Source organism: Macrobrachium rosenbergii, chromosome 31 (assembly GCF_040412425.1).
Source record: "Macrobrachium rosenbergii isolate ZJJX-2024 chromosome 31, ASM4041242v1, whole genome shotgun sequence".
Lineage (NCBI taxonomy): Eukaryota > Metazoa > Arthropoda > Malacostraca > Decapoda > Palaemonidae > Macrobrachium > Macrobrachium rosenbergii.
In genome coordinates this window covers 34,535,815-34,553,645 of record NC_089771.1, presented here as the reverse complement: position 1 = coordinate 34,553,645, position 17,831 = coordinate 34,535,815, and the positions used below count along the sequence as shown (strand labels likewise).

At 38.0% G+C, this 17,831-nt stretch overlaps 1 long non-coding RNA gene across 2 annotated transcripts in view; it reads left to right on the top strand.

Moving 5' to 3' along the window:
* LOC136855537 (uncharacterized) overlaps nt 1–12,366 on the top strand; it is a 185,515-nt gene extending 173,149 nt beyond the window's left edge. Inside the window, exons 1-4 of one of the 2 annotated variants that reach the window (XR_010858055.1) lie at nt 584–706; nt 5,829–6,041; nt 6,222–6,415; nt 7,631–12,366. This is a non-coding gene — a long non-coding RNA (uncharacterized lncRNA). Of the gene's footprint in view, nt 1–583; nt 707–5,828; nt 6,042–6,221; nt 6,416–7,630 lie in introns of those variants that run through there. The other variant, XR_010858056.1, reaches the window with a different exon arrangement.
* Nucleotides 12,367–17,831: the final 5,465 nt, after the last annotated feature.

The window sequence follows — 17,831 nt, the reverse complement described above, 5'->3', positions numbered from 1 at the left end:
ACTGTTCGTTTTAGTCATTCTTGCTTTGCTCATAATTTTCCCTTGCTTGATCATTGATTATTGATCAGTTGCAGAGATTTATACAATGTAATGTTAACTATCAAGTCATTTTATTTTATTTTACTAATGGGATTTCCATACTGCTCCTCATTAATGATGAAATTTTCTTACGAGTTCAAATTTTTGGTAAATTTTGCACACGAAACTAAGTTCACATTATACCGAGACTGCGATATAATGAAATATTTACTTTTCCTGTTTTGATAAGATAGCCATTTCCATAGTATTGTAAAGTTTCACTATTAGACCGTTATTGCAGTACAAAGCAGGCTTACAGAGGTCTTATTATGTCTTTTCTCTTAAACTGTTATTCGAGTGAAGAATTTATATGTTCTTGAGGCTTTCCCAATACATTGCAAATCCAGATTTTTCGAATCAAGTACCACAATTTCTACGCGGAAACTGAAAGAAATCACTTCTGGTTTACGGAAAAATTCCAAATTGTACCGAACATTTCTTCTCTGTAATCCTTTCTGGCAAGTTTCTGCGCCACGAGCAGAGAACTCCTGCGTCCTTGAATCTTGTTTGCGCTCCGTCCATTCCTCAGTGTAGCTCGTGATTCGTGAACGTTTTGACTACGAAGTGTTTTGTGTTTTTTCAGCCTTCGGTGCTATTTTTGCCACTAAACTTTTCCAACGTCTCACAGGTAAATTGCTTTAGAAAATTTCTTACTTGTGTAGTGTCCATGCAGTGTTATAACGTGTGATGCTTTAAATTCACGTTGATTTTTGTTTGTAACATATAGTAACGTAATGTTCAAAATAGGCTATGGGCTGCAATCCACCATAGTTGGAGGTTTATGAATTTCGTACCAAGAGGCTCGTGTATATAGGTATCTTAGATTCCTATGTTGAAAGCAATGTCCACCAGTAAGTAAAACGGTTATTTTTCGTAAGACTCCAGTCAGCCATTTTTGCATGAAAAGTCGTTTTAGGTTTTCCATGCAAAAATGGTTAGGAAATGATATGGCACGGAAGAAACCTAAAAATACCAACCCAACATAACCTAGGCGTGTTTACCTGGTTACAATTTTGCCGTATTAGCTACGTAGGGGTTGATGAGGCCAGTGTTGTCCTACCTTATAAGTCGTAATTTGATTAATCTTTTCCTGTTATTAAGCATTTGTGCTGGTGATGTATTGAGAAGAAACTTTTATTTTGATGTGTTTTATCCAGGGAAAATATAAATTATAATATGGGAGGAGGCGGGAGTCTTCCGAAAAATAACCAGTAAAACCTCCAGTCCTGATTACTTCACGATATCTTGTGCTATGTCTATATGACAGTATTGAGAGTAGGAAAGAGTGCCAATGGCTCTGTTGCCTGGTGAGTTTGAAGTAATGGTGACGCTTGATAAACTTGTAATGGATATGATTATGTTGCCTGATGAGTGAAGTAATGGTGACATTTGATAACCTTGTAATGGATTTATGTTCCTCAGTTTATGTTGCCACTGCCGTGGTAAGTCTTCAGTTAGAAGCATAATGTGGTAAATGTTACATTAAGATTATAATGCAGTATTTTAACACTTGAAGTTGTGATGTGTCGAATTCCACATTAGTTTTATTGGAGATATTTAGTTAGGCCTAACCCATTTCTCCCCTTCCTATCCAGTCTAACCATAATGGGAAGGCACAGAAAGCAAGGTTTTTGGAGTGGGTAAAACAAAGTTTAGTGACATGCAGAGATGCAACCTAACCTGACTGCCTAACTTGAGGCGCTATGTTCTACATGATTGTTAAAGGTCAGCTATTTTGGTCTGCCCAACCTTAGATCCCTCGCCTAACCTGACCTAGGTGTCTGTAGTACATTGAAACCGTTACTCTCTATCCTGTTGCTTGTTATCCCCTTTGCTGATATCACCTAAGGGAATGGATATCCGTTTAACCTGCACATTTACATGACCCCGAGGCTTAGGACATTGGTTTTCCACTGTGATTCTCTGTTGTATGATATAAAGGTAATTTTTTAGGAGTTGCTTCATGAAATTGAGTCTTTGAGAAGGAAACAGGTAGAATTTAGAAAAAGAGGAACCAGCCCAAAATGACATGAAAATATGTTTTTCTAGGTGATTTTGATGTGTTTTGAGAATATCACCTTCATTTTCCTCGGAAACAGGACTTTCTCAGGCACCTACAGTTTCAGACCCACTTTCGACCGCCGACCCGAAATCGGCGGAAGAACACAAAACCAACATGTCGTCCTGTTTATGTGTGCTGTCAAACATGAAGAAACTTAATTCTTGGCAGCATTTTCTGGCATAATGTTGCGCTCGCGCGCTAGCCACAGGGGTTACAATAAAGGAGGGCCGTGGCGGAGGTTCCATCCATATATTTAAAGATTCTTGGCAAGCATCGTGGTTTTGGTGTTCTTCCTTTGGGTCGAACTGTCTGCTCCGGTAAAGTCTAAAACTGTTTCTGAGAAAATGAAAGGTGATTTGAGCCATCCAATCACCCTGAAAAACATATGTTTTGGGCTGGTTCCTCTTTCTAAAATAATACCGAGAAACAGGCATAACATTTGCAGGGTATGTAACAACTTATGGCTAAAACATGGGAAACAATAGCATGCATTGGTGCTTGTTATTCCACCCCATCCCCTAGGTAGAATATCCTCCCCTAAAGCCTACAATTTTTGGAGCCCACAGTGGCAAAAACTTGTTTTTGGTGGGGAAAATATTGAGTATGTAAGGGGACTACCCTAACCTAAAAGCCCACATAGTGTTTGATGGGGAAAATATTGAGTATATAAGGGGACTACCCTAACCTAAAAGCCCACATAGTGTAACTTTTAACGCCATGTCCTTAACTTGTCACATTGCACTGTATCCCTTACCTGTTGGAGGGCACACTATCCGTAACCTCGGACAGTTTGCAGTTTAGTTGTCAACCTTACAGAAAATTTGCACAATAGTAAAAAAAGTGCGGTAAATCTAAGCCGGCTGTCTGCGGTGAGCTAGACTATGGCAGTTGACATTTCACTATAAAACTTTACCTGCTGAACAAGAATTTAAAGTAATATTTTGTTGGTTGGCTGTAATTAAGCTGTAGATTATCTTAGAACTGTAGCCGACGGTAAAGGGGACCTGTTGGGAATCGAGGTTTTGGGTTGGGTAAAACACTTTCGAGAACAGCTAATGGTAAGGGGGGCCCGTTGGGAATTCGGGGTTTTGTATGGGGTAAATAACTTGGGAAAAGGATTGGGCACCCTATTGTTGTATTTCCTGTTATATATGTCATTTGGAACAAAAAAAACAAAGCATAAAGGCACTTTCAATGAATGGGCCAGCGTGGTCTTACAGGGGAGCTCGATGCCTCCAAGTTCTTCAACTGAGAGAGTAGTATTCTAAGCCAGTGTTCCACAGTGAGTTAGACTGTGGCAATTGACATTTTCCTATGTTATTTACTTTCTTTACAAGAATTTAAAGTAATATTCTTTTTATATTTTATGTAACCGCTGTTGCTAGTGCGCACAGCGCAACATTACATGTTTCTTCGCCCCGACCGAAAGCTTCGAGTAGTGTCCAGTCGAGCTAGACTGTGGCAGTTGACGTTTTTCTATGTTATTTTACTTGCTTTACAAGAGTTTAGGGTAATATTTTGCCGTCGGCTGTAGCTAAACTGTAATTTACCTTTGAACTGTATAGTTCAGTGCAGGGGACCCGTTGGCACCGTCGTGTAGCCTTCAAAAGTCAATTACATTTTATTTACAGCCGGCCGACAAAATATTACTTTAAATTCTTGTAAAGCAAGTAAAATAAGATAGAAAAACGTCAACTGCCATAGCTGAGCTCACTGCAGACAGCCAGCTTAGAATTACCAAAAGTGCATTGTGTCCGGTACAAATGTATTATGGTGTGTTCAGTAACTTTGGCCTACCTTAAACTGTGTTCACCAGACTTAGAACAGATTTTACCGCTTGGAGATAAACCATGTCTCGTGCACAAATCGTCAAGTTTTTCAGTTTGAGTAAATTTCACAGAAATACCCTTATAGATAGCAATGTTTGCTAGATGGGGGGAAATGTAGCTAACATAAAGTTTAATATGGGTTCATGTGAGGTTCCATCTACAGCCATTGCTTATTTAGAAGGTCGATGAATTTAAGTTTAAAAAAGCCAGCCAGTATTGTTCCAAGGAAAACTAGTAAATTACAGGTGACAAAATGGATTACATATTAACACAGACTTTACATAATGATATGACATAATAGTATTTCTAGTTTTCTATGTGGAGGAAAAAGTTGTTTAGCTCATTTCAGCCAGTCCACCACTGAGGGAATAACATTGAACTTAGAAAATAAAAGGAGTGTGTAACAGGTATGCATATTTACATCCAATTAATTTTTTAAATAGTTTAGGGTTTGTGCCACTTCCATATCAAGACTTAAGAAGAGTAGTACAATCGTGTGGCATCATCTTTAGATTTACCAATATAAGTGATTGTAATGTGTAGATCAGCATTTTGAGTAACCTGTACCCATCCTAAGACTTTCGAGAATAGCTAAAGTAAGGGGGACCCATTGGGAATTCAGGTTTTGGGTGGGGTAAATAATTTTGGGAAAAGGTTTGGGCACCTTATTGTTGTATTTCCTGTTATATATGTCATTTAGAACACAAAAAACAGCCGTAAAAAAAAGGGCGAATAAATGGACAGCAGGAGCTGTTTCAAAGGCACTTTTCATGTAATTACTACTACTACTGATTCCAGGACCTATCACGCATGCGCGGTCTTACAGAGGAGCTCGATGCCTCCAAGTACAAGTTCTTCAACTGAGAGAGTAGTATTCTAAGCCGGTGTTCTGCGGTGAGCTATACTGTGACAGTTGACATTTTCCTATGTTATTTTACTTGCTTTACAAGAATTTAAAGTAATCATCTTTTTACATTTTCTGTAACCCATGTTGCTAGTGTGCGCAATGCAACATTACCGCCTGCCAGAACATACGTGCTTGCCAAGAATATTTAAAAGTGCAGATAAGGCGCGAAGCTCCGTTCTGCCACCCGTTTTCGTTTCTTCGCCCTGACCGAAAGGTTCGAATAGTGTCCAGTCGAGCTAGACTATGGCAGTTGACGTTTTTCTATGTTATTTTACTTGCTTTACAAGATTTTAAGGTAATATTTTGCCGGTTGGCTGTAGCTACACTGTAATTTACCTTTGAACTGTATAGGTTGGTGCAGGGGACCTGTTGGTACTGTCGTGTAGTCTTCAGAGGTCAATTACAGTTTAGTTACAGCCAGCTGACAAAATATTACTTTAAATTCTTGTAAAGCAAGTAAAATAACATAGGAAAACGTCAACTGCCGTAGCCTAGCTCACCGCAGACAGCCAGCTTAGAATTACCAGGTTGGGGTCTGTAGAGGTAAAACCCATCCAACCCTGTAAGGACACAGGGTCAGAAGTTTATTTGTTGTGTCCACTAGGCAGCGTTAGTTTATTAAAAGCCTTAGTTTCTTTAGTGCCTTCATTTAGGGAAAGGCTTTGTCTTCTGGAAATAACACCAGATCATGTATTCGGGAAATAAAACCATGTCTGTCCCATAGTTCAGTGATCTCGTATCAGTATGTAACAAGAAGTTCAGGGTTGAGAGAGATGGTAAGGTATCTGCTGTAATATGGGCCACAGTATCATTAGTATTGCAAGTTGGCTAATATCCGTTAGATTTTTTTGTAACATTTGGGTTTGCAAGAGATGTAATTTTCTTTTAGGGGCATTTTCATTCATTTTACTTAAAAGTGGCTTTTAATTCATTTCAATATTTCTGTATTCAGGTTGGACACCATGAAGATGGCTGCTGGCTGTTGCAGTGAAAGGCCTACTACAGTTAACCCCCTTCTAACTTTTAATGGAGCAGTATGCTGATAGTTTTGTTCAGCAACTTTTCAAGAATGCTCTTCCAGCAGTGAAGCACCATCTACCTCTGAACCACTTGAAATGTGGCTTAATACTGCAACATGACAGATTCTCTAGGAAGTAATCCTTTGGTAAGAAAACGTTTTTTTGCTCCATATTACAATATGACAATGTTTTCATTCAGAGTTTTGTTATACTGTATCGTTAGATTGTTCTAATTTGCACATCATCAATGATTTCATGTGTTTGAGTGTTATTTCAGGATTTCTAGATGTAAAAGTAGCCATTAATGTTTATATGTTGCATTTCAGAATGTTACAGAAATGCTTTCATACATTTCTACTAACAGCAGTTCAAGGTATCCATGAGTTATGGAATTTCAACTGATGTTGGTATCAAGTACACGGGATTAGAATTTGAAAGCTTGAGATAAACAGCATATGCGAATTTAATGCAGGGAAACACATCGCTTGTTGTTTAGATTTTTCCTTCCAGTTCTTCAGAGGTGAGTTGTGATAGATTTTGTTAATCCCTACAGGATTGCACAAATTGGGAGATGCGCGCTTGGAATTGTAGTTTTCATTCACTGCATAGGAGTTCTTTTAAAACTTGAAAGACAATGGTAGGTTATATCATGCTTGTGTTGTGTAAGCTGAATATGTACTGAAAGTTCTTTCACATAGTGTGTCAAGTACTGAATGGACAGGAGCCGTTGTATGTGATGATAACTTTGTAATGTTCTCCATTCAGAATACATTTAAATAGTTTAACTTAGAAGTTGTCAGCTAGTCAGACTGTTTTATTGGCTAACAACTCCTGCCTGGATAAAGTAGATTGTTTTGGTTCACATTTTACCAGTTTAAACAAAATTCATTTGGGCAATTATCATTTCCCAAAGGATATTATGCACAAATCAAATAGGATTAGATTTCGAGAGTTAACCTTACAGATGGATGGGAAACTAATCATAGACGGTTCACTATTTTCAAGTAGAAAATGTCCAGGAGGTTGAAAATATTTAGCAGGTAAGAGGGATACAAATGTTGAACTTTTAAATTTAGTAACTGATGTTGGCCACAAGCCATTTGTGGTGGACATACATTTAGGCATAACAGCAGTGGCAAGTATGAGTCATAGGTGACAACAGCTGAGAGATGGTAACCAAAGTACTATTTTACATCTGACTGTATCTGTAAATCAACAATGGTGAGACAATCTTCATTAATGATGAATGACCACTTGGCAAGTAATGCTGTGCAGTACCAGATGCTGGCTGTAGAGTAGCCTGGGAAGTAGGTAATACTTCCAGTTACTATCAATGACAGAATTATGGCTGCTTGGCAATAGCTCCAACTATTCTCTAAAAGAACTTGCAATGGTAGCAGCAGATGGCAGAGAGGCCCACAACAAATAACCTGATGAAAGTACAAACTTATTGTTCTTTTCTTGAGCGTTAGGCAGAAGTATAACAAGAGGTTTGTGTAATCTATGAAGGGATATATTTGAAACCTTCCTTTATTTGATGATTGAGATGTCTTTTTACTATTTTATATGCAAGAGAGTTCAGCCTTAGGTGGTCTGTATTCATATAGTAATTAGCAGAAAGTAAAAGTTTTGTCAGAACATGAGTTAAAGCAAGACTGTCTCAGTAACTGCCTAATTTTGTTTGAAAGTGTCCAAATTACAACATTGAATTTATAGTTGTCATTTTTCATTACAGGTTACTACTTGGAGATTCATTCTTGTCATCAGCCACCTTCAAGCAACATCAGTTTTCGTCATTTTTCATTCAATTACTACTTGGAGATTCATCCTCGTAATCAGCCACCTTCAAGCAACATCAGTTTTCAAGAGGGATTACATATTCTGAAATATGTCTTGTGCCATAGTCCATGGCATGATTTTCACTGTCTTCAAGTGCATTTGAAGTGACATGGCTTATAGATAGTCCAAACACCCACATAACCATTCTCGCAGAGAGATTTCATTCAAAGCTTTCCATAATGTCAGGTTGTCACTGTTATATTAAAGAATATGAACGAAACCTCTGTAGGTCACACAACAAGACTATTAGCCTTCTCAGGGCTGTATTCTTAAATAAGAATTGTAAATGGAACAAGGTAAAATTAGAGAAATTAGACAATTGAGCGAGAAGAGACCAAAGGTAACTAATGAAGAGTATGAGAGAGAGAGAGGGCATAAATCTGGGGTTAAAGGGACATCAAGGAGAACCATCTAATAGCATCCTCATTGTGATGGGGCCCAGGTTAAACCTTCAACTAAGATTTACTCCAGGTCAATTCAAAGGTCATCTGTTTATGTATCCTATAAATGGTTACTTAGGAATAATTTCCATAACTTTATTTCACATTCCCTCATTCCCATTTTTACATCAGGTTTTCCTCATTTAAAGTTAGCTGTCCAAAGAGTTTACTCCCCTGTCTTATATTTTGTAGACTCAGCCAGAATTCCCATGTGGTTCAGACCATGGAGGCTTGCCCTTTGTATCCATTACCTCCATCTTGAACTTAGTTTTGCTTGCTTTGATATTTTCTCAGCTGTCCAGTCTTCCACCTTTCAAAAAACAGTATTGTAAGACACCTCTGATTCAGCTGGTAAGACAATGGGACTGGGTAACTAATCTTGCTTGCATGCATCAACCTGTTGGACCAAGCTGTTCCTTTTTGGTCTACAGTGAACTATGGTCTCTATGACTTCTGACTAGTATACATAAATTAGTCCAAGTTAAGGCATTGGGCTAGCATAGGGAAAGTAATAGTTTCTAAGAACTGAATTTTTAAAACTTTAGTATTTTGGATGAAACTTCTTGCGAAGATAGACCCCCAGTGTTTTTAGCCATTCACAGGGCTTCTCTCTCTCTCTCTCTCTCTCTCTCTCTCTCTCTCTCTCTCTCTCTCTCTCTCTCTCTCTCTCATTGCAGTTCCTTCATTCATCCAGTTGGTTATAAGTTTCACTTCTCTCTTGAATACATCCTTCAGATGAACAATACGAGAGAAAATTTTAACTTAGTCTCATTAAACTGTATTTAATAGTAAAGGTCTCTCTCTCTCTCTCTCTCTCTCTCTCTCTCTCTCTCTCTCTCTCTCTCTCTCTCTCTCTCTCTCTCTCTCTCTCTCAACGAAATAATGTTAAAGTCGCACAGAAATTAGCAACTATGATAATATATTTCTCTCCATAATGTATTTATAGAAGGTAATAACTCAGACGTTCCTCAGTCAAAAATTTGAACGCTCTTGATGTATAAATAGATAAGCTTAAGGTATATGTAACATGATGAAGAGGATGCCATAAAGTAATTTTTTTTATACTTTTAAGGTTATATGGCAGTGTATTGTTGTGGGCAGTAATTACAAATGTTGTATTTGATTTTTTTAAAAATAAAATTTCATGTGTTTTATTGACAGGTAATTTCTCTCTCTCTCTCTCTCTCCTCTCTCTCTCTCTCTCTCTCTCTCTCTCTCTCTCTCTCTCTCTCTCTATGTATTCATGCCAAAGTATTCTTGTGTCATGAAGATCTTTTATTTTTTTGTAGGCAGAGTGACCAGGTTTTTCATTCTTTATTCCCACTGTCAACACTATGGTGTTTTTTGTACATAGTACAAACCACTGATGGACTCGTTGTGTTGTGCGTAGTACAAACCCTATTTTGTGTTGTGCAAAGTGCAAACCACTGATGGACACATTATGTGTTGAGGGCAGAAGACCAGCCATAAAGAAAATTGAGTCTCGTCCTGAAGTTTAAGAGAAGTCCCTATACTCGTATTGCTTTTTGTCTTCAATATTTTTTTTCCCATTTTTTCCATAATTATGTTTTGCATGATTGCCTGTCCATAAACAACCAGTGTTGGTTCGTTATTTTCATCAGTATGCCTCTCCATGTCTGTTATGTTTCTTGAACCGCCAGTGGTCACCTGAGTAGCATTGTTTTTATTGCTAAGGTAGAATTAACATGGCGTCCATTTCCACCTATAAGTTCACCATTTTCGTCTTGTGGTCAAACGTGTAATAAGGTCGTACATTTCATAGATTTAAACCTTGGTATGAGGTAGAATATTTTTGTGAGCTGTTTGTGAACTTGCTTACTCCCGAGTGAGTTATATTTTCAATCCAACCCTTACTTCTCTCCATGTTTATGGAAAAGACTGCTCTTTTTGACCAATAGAAGTGAGAGTGCCACTGAAATCTATACTTGAATCATTTTCAGAAAATTAAAGAACGTGTGTTTTGTTATTTCTGCTATTTTTGTACAACCCCCTGCTTCTCTCTCTCCATCTGTTCCTCCCGTCTTTTTATCTGTTCCTGTTTCTTACTTATCTCATTTATTTCCTGCTGCTGTTTTTGAGACGTTTCCCTTTCCACTTGGGTCTCCAGTAATAAGCTGAGGATGAGAAAGGTACTGATCTCCCATAGGCTTCAGGATGTGTTTGCAGTGAGACACCTTCATATTTTGGATACCAACACTTTGGGTGACAATGCCAGAGATGTTTCCTGGATGTTCTTAAGTTATCAGACAAGTTATGGAACTGTTTTCCCCCCACTAATATTTCCTGGCCTTTTCTTGTTGACATTTTAACGTAATCGTAATTTGATCCCTGTTGCATGCAGCTCATTTAGTGTCTGCAGTTTCCACTTTGATGTAGAGCCATAAGCCTAAAATGGATTATTGCTCTCATATTATATGAAGTGCTTTGTCTGTGAGAGCTATCAGCTGAGTGATCTGGCTAGAAGTACAGTATCATTTCTCACTATTCATAAGGCTTTATTTTTCGATCGACAAATTTTGTTTCTTAGCGTGGTCCATGTATGTATAATGTTATAGAGTGTACTTGTGGGCTTTAGCTCTCAAATTTTTTTCTCATCTTTTTTTCTGCCCAGCTTGATGTATATCTATTGTTGGACATTACGTTGTCATTTTAACTCTTTCCTTAAACTTCCTATATCTAAACTGGCCTCCTGTGCTTCTCCTTAAACTTCCTATATCTAAACTGGCCTCCTGTGCTTCTCCTTAAACTTCCTATATCTAAACTGGCCTCCTGTGCTGCCTCTGATTCAGTCGTTATGGTCAAATGGTGTTCATGAAGTCTTCTGCTGTAACCACCTGCACTTATACTCTCTAGAGCATCCATCACTATCATAATGGTTCCATTGAGTGCCAGCGCTCGGTTGGTCAGTGGTATGTGGCCATGTGATGACTAAAACCAGCCTCGCTGTCGCTGCACTTTCAAGTTATTTCGCCAGTCTTAAGATACCTTCTCTTTGCAGATTGCACAGCAGGTCCATCATAACCTTTTCCTCGTTGTCCATGTGATATGTGTATACCAAGTCATTCCCGTCTATCCCGGGATCCAGGTGAATTGCAATCTGTATCGAATTCCAATCTTATATTTTGTCTGGAGATCCTCCTTCAGTTTGGTTTTGGTTTGCCTTTTCATCAATTCTCACCGTACCGTTGAATGACCCTAGGAGTCCCAGTGCTTTGATTTGTGCCTAAATTTCATATTCCATTCCTTGCTATCCATTGTTTGCCCTGGCTAAAGTTCATAGGTGTGTTCCCATTTGTCATCCTGCCCACCAGTCCCAATTATCTTTAGCTTTATACTCCCCCTTACAGCTTTCAGACTGCTTATGATGTAGCTTTGGTCTTTCTTCGTTTGATGTATCGGTGTTGTTTTCGTACCTCTCTTCAGCTAGAATGCCTTCATCTATTTATTTTCATACCTTTAAACTCCCCTTTTCTTCTCTTAGATTTGGTTTATAGTGCTTACTCTGTTGTCACTAGTACTGTACCCATATTACTCAGTATCAGCCCCACAATTGTTCACGGGGACTGGATTTGCTCTCTGGGTCATAGAGTACCAATGTTTCTTATTGTAAATGATTCTTTGATAATTGACCTAATAATATTATGATTTGAATATTCCCATTGCTGACATCAGCTTAGAGCTACCTTAGATGTTAACCGAAGTCTAAGTACTTAAACTATGAACAGTTCTGTGTCAGACATTCGAGGCACATCCTTCCTTCAACACCTCTTCTTCATTTTACAGTATATCACTTTTCCAGTTTTCCTGCTGACTGGGTCAGAAAAGTATTTTTGTGCTGCACTTACTAGTAGCAGGTAGCAGTGAGTCTTTTTGGTGAAGTTTTCGAGTCTGTTCGTCTTAAGGTCTTTTATAAATTAAGTCATTAGCAAAGTTGAGAGGTTTAGCCTTTTTGAAATTTAGGAGGCTCGTAAGAGTTAATCACTCTCCCTCCTCCTCCTCTCCTTCCCTTTCCTCCTCCCTTCCCGTGCAATCTCGCTAATATTTCTCGCAATTGCGTCATTTTTGCGTAGTAAAATGCACAGATAAATACACGCTGGTACAAAATTCTCTCTCTCTCTCTCTCTCTCTCTCTCTCTCTCTCTCTCTCTCTCTCTCTCTCTCTCTCTCTCTCTCTCTCTCTCTTCTTCATACCAAAGTATTATGTCATGAAGATCTTTTGTTTATTTTATTTGGGCAGAGGAACTAACTTTGTCATTCTTTATTACCACTGTCAACACTGTGGTGTTTTTTGTACATAGTACAAACCACTGATGGACACATTGTGTTGTGAGGGCTAATTGAGGCTCATCCTGAAGTTTAATAGAAGTCCCTACATTGCTTGTCTCGTTATCTTCAATGTTTTATTCCCATTGTATCCATAATTGTGTTTTGCATGATTGCCTCCCCATAAGCAGTTATTGCTGGCTCGTTATTTTCATCAGTATGTCTCTTTTCTTATCTGTAATGCCTCTTCAACTGCCAAATGGTCACTTGAGTAGCATTGTTTTCATTGCTAAGGTAGAACTAACATGGTGCTCAGTTTCACATATAAGTTCACCATTTTCTCAGTGGTGTAATACGTTCCGTAATTTTTGTTACAGAAATGCAATTATTTAGTAGACTATTTTTAATTTTTGTCTTCCAGGTTCCTCATAGGTTCTCTTTGAAGTCTTGTGGTCAAACATGTAATAAGGTTGTACATTTCGTAAATTTAAACTTTGGTCTGAGAATAGTTTTGTGTGCCTAGTTTCCTTGAACTTCCCTTATACCTAAACTGAACTCCTGTGATTCAGTCGTTATGGTGACCACTAAAACAGGTCTCCCTATTGCACTTTAAAGTTATTCCGTCAGTCTTTAGAGGAGACCTCTTTGGATATTGCATAGCAGGTCCATCATAACCATTTTCGCTTTGTCCTTGTGATATGTGTAAGGTCATTCCCGTCTATCCCCATACCCAGGTGAATTGTAAGTCTGTATCGAATATATTTCTGTCTGAAGATCATCCCTTCCAGTGATTTTGCCTTTTCATTAATTGTAACCATATCGCTGAATGGCCCTATGGGTCCCAGTGCTTTGATTTGTGCCTAAATTTCATATTCCATTCCTTGCTATCCATTGTTTGCCCTGGCTCAAGTTCATAGGTGTTCCCATTTGTCATCCTGCACACTAGTCCCAATTATCTTTAGCTTTATACTCTTACAGCTTTCAGACTGCTTATGATATAGCTTTGGTCTTTGTTTGATGTCTGTGCCTCCTGTACCTATCTTCAGTCAGAATGCTTTCATTTATGTATGTTCATACCTTCAAACTCCTTTTCCCTTAGGTTTGGTTTATAGTGCTTACGCTTTTGTCACTAGTAACAGTACCCATGTTATTATCTGCCCCACAGTTGTTCTTTGGGACTGGATTTGCCGTATGGGCCATGAGTACCAGTGTTTCATGTTGTAAATGATTGATAATTGACCTAATAATATTGGTATGATTTGAATATTCCCCTCGCTGACATTACCTTAATTAGAGCTACCTTTGATCTTAAGCGTAGTCTAATTACTTAAATTCTTAAATTGTCAGTCATTCGAGGAACATCCTTTCTTCAGCACCCTTCTTTTCTCATCCCTTCTTCCCCCTGACGGGGTCATAAAAGCAGTTTTGTGCTGCAAGTACTAGTAGCAAGTAGCAGTAGGTCTTTTTGATGAAGGTTTCGAGTCTGTTCATCTTAAGGTCCTTTGGATATTGGTTGATTTGCTACTTAGGCTGGCAATAAAGTCATTAGCAAACCTGAGAGGTTTATGCTTGTTTTGAAATTTAGGAGGCTCGGAAGTGTTAATCACTCCTTTCTTCCCGCCCTCCCCCTCCTCCCCTTTCCCCCTTCTCTCTGTAAAAACTGCATTTCTCGAATTACCTCAATCTTGCGTAGTAGAACGCACAAATACACCCTGTACAGAATTGCAAGCCTGTGCTAGAGAGAAGTAATGAGAAAGGTAAAATAAACCTTCGCTCTATAAGAGAGTGGTAAGTCACTACTAATTTTGTAGTAATTACAGAAAACGATTGAGTTTAAAACTTTACTAAAATCAAAGGACTTTCAGAAGAAGGTTCATAAAGAAAAGTCCCCCCATCCCAACAGATGGGTTGATTTAAATGAGACAAAAGGAGTATTTGTAAGTACTCGGTTAATAAGACTATAAAAGGCAAGGAGGCGGCCAATTTTCTTAAAGCTATATGAATAATGTTCTATCAAGGCCGAGAGGAATCTGTCAGATTTAGGGCAAAGATTGGGCCAAAGAAAATGGCTGCAGTGTGCGAGGGCCTCAAAAACCCCCACAACTTCCTCTATATAGACACAAGGGCCGTGAATTGCTAAAGATAAAACTATTATTGGTGACCTAAAGATGATGTAGACGATTGTGATAAGAATACGCAGAAAATGGGTCAAAAGAATAAGCTAAAACTATTAAAGAAGGCTGCAATAAGGCCTTTAAAAGATGAAACAGGTCTGGGTCATTAAGGGGGAAACGAATACATAGAAAATGTCATGCTAATAAAAGGACAGGCTAAAACATTTTAAAGAAAGAACGACCAGTAATTGAGGGCCTTGAAGGACCTCAGAACTATATAGAAAATGGATCATAAAAACTGATATCGATGACCTATAGAAAACCTAAATACACAGAAAAGGTTAATAAAAGGGGCCTTACTTATAAAGGCTTCATTAAAGAAAATGGGTCATGATTTGCTAAGGGGTAAGCTAAAACATGACCTAAGAAATTATGAATACAGAAAATGGGTCAAGTTAATGAAAGGACAAGCTAAAACAAAGACGTCATTAAAGAGTTTTGCAGTATGTGAGGTCCTTAATGGACCGCACAAAACTATATAGAAAATGGGTCATGATTTGCTAAAGGGTAAGCTCAAATTTAATAACCTTAAGAAAATGTAGACTTTGACACGAATACATACAAAATGGGTTATAAGTTAAAAAGGATTAGACAAAATAGTCTTATAATACAAGTGATAGTTTTTTAGAATGACGTCATAGGTGAATTTGGTAGTGGTCATAGGTATGACGTCGAACTTCTGTATACGCAAACATTGTACTATTAATGAAGGAAATAAAATCCATGATATAACTGGACACACTTTTATTTGAATCCTAAAAATACATTTTCTAATTTGGGTGTGGTTCCTCATGACAATAAAAAAAACTTCTTTTTTTAACCTTGGGCCAGCATTGCAATGACCCGAGGAGGGAGTTGTGTCCTCAGCAGGAGGTAACCAGCCAGTTATCAGCCTCGAAGCAGATTCAGAGAGCTGTTTTCTAAGCTGACAGCTGCTGATTGCCGAGATGAGAAAAGCCCACGCTTCCCTTGTGCTTTTCTAGATGTATTCCCATTTTCTGTCACTGCTGGAGACTTAGAGTCTTTCAAATGTCAAAGAAAACTGTTATGGACAAGAAGGCCAGGGGAGTGTGGAAAGATTACGCCTGAGACAAGCCTTGGCTTACGTTCATTCTGATGGGTGTGGTTTTGTACTGAAGTAATGATTGGTTGACGTTCAGTGGCTAATGAAACATGCCGTGTACAAGCCGGAGAGTTACGCCACAAGAATCTCGTTCGTATGAAGACCCATAACGGTCAGAAAAATCTCATTTTCCCTTCTATGAATAACATATGAGAACGAGAACATCTACGGCATTTAAACATACATTCCGACATTCTGTTTTCAGTTTTCCTGGAGAAATTTCGTTCACGTCTCCTCATGGAAAATGGGTCTTGTATTCATTCACCTTCATAGAAAACCAAGTGACATTTAGCAAAGGACACTATGATGAATATATCCTCGTGCGGGTTAGTTACTGTGATGATGACTTTGTATCTGGCAGAATCCTTAATTCAAGAACTTTGTCATAATTTACTCATAAATATGACCAGCTAGGGATATTTTATACTTGTTTCCAGGGATATTTATATATATATGACTGTTTTCATTTTCTTAATGTGGATCATTGACTGAAATCATTTAGTACAAATTAGGTTTCACACAGCCCGTTCCCTCACATCTTCCTGAATTTTGCCGTCAAAATTGATTTCGAGATGTCAATACTAATGACAAAATCGGAGCCGTACTGTGTTCATATCTGCGTAGCAAACACGGGAGGCTTCAATTTTGTTACCAGCACTGGCTATCTGATGTTAAATGCGACGGCAAAATGCTCTAGTATGTCAGTAAATGTGCTCTTGTGACACCCTTCTAGATACATAAACACGTTATATGAGTGACTTCGAGCTGATTCACTTTCTGAAAGTGAAATGACTCTCAGTAACCTCTTACTGACTTTACTCGAGTAGATTTGTTAATCTAATGCAATTAATTATAACTTGTAAAACATCATTTAAACGATTACAGCGTCATTTAATTAAGAAGAGTTTTAGATATTTAATGTTATTTGATTTTACGTTAATACAAAAGTGCTTCGCAATTTTAGTTACACTTTGGAATACAAGCTATTGTGCTCTGATAAATACTTTACATTGAGACTATGCGCAAATAACTTTTTAATCAATTAGTATTAAATTTGAAGAAGTTCAAACTGACTTTAATTACTTTTAGAAGTTCGGAAAATTACATCCTTTATTTGATGCTATTTTTGTTAACAGCAGTTTACAAGACAACTTTGGTCTACAAGATTTATTTGAAAAATATGAATATTAATCTACATTCTTCTCAGATGTCTTTTTGAACGAAATATTTACAGGGAACAAGTAAAAACTAGACAAAGATTAAATTAACTTTATTTTCTTAATTGCAATTCATCCTTCAGTCTTTGTTACAACAATAAAAGTTAATTACAGCAAGACACATACGGTCCCCCCAAAAGCAGACAAGAGACCCAAATGCCTAAGTCGACTTATGGCCCCATGACACCATTCAATGTAAGTGATTGAGTCAGGTGAATGGTCAGAGACGTGCAAAGCTAATATCCTCCTGCCCCGTTCTTCCTCCCCCAGCAGGACAGCAGGTCGGACTAACGTCAGCCTTCACCGTACACGTGGACCACCAGGCCAGTTTAGGTTCTGCGTGATACATCTTACAAAATTCATCTCATTGCCAGGTAATGAGACATATGTTCAGAACGCGACTGGAACATCCCTTTGGGTGTTTTTGAAACTCTCTCATCTCAAATTTTTTTATAACAATTTTTCAAGAATATGATAATGACTTTTGCAATGCTTATCAAAATAGGGCTACAAAAAAAAATCTCTTTATTGATCACCAAATCAAGCCTATTAATTGCCGTTTGCATCACTCCTCAGAATGGGGTTACAAGACTATTTCCACTTCATATTGTTCACCAGAGCTGACCCACAAATAAAAATACCAGTTACTTATCAGAAACCCTGCTGATAAAAGTGCCATTTTATAGTGACCTCTGGATGAGGACTACAAAACTAAATTCCACACAACTCACTAAAATATGGTTAAAAATTAAAATTAAATTCCATATGCCCCCTTAGTATAATATCAAATGCCTTCTCTAAGTCTATAAATGCACAGTAGAACTTTTAATCACATCTCAGCCTCTTTCCCTGAGGCCAC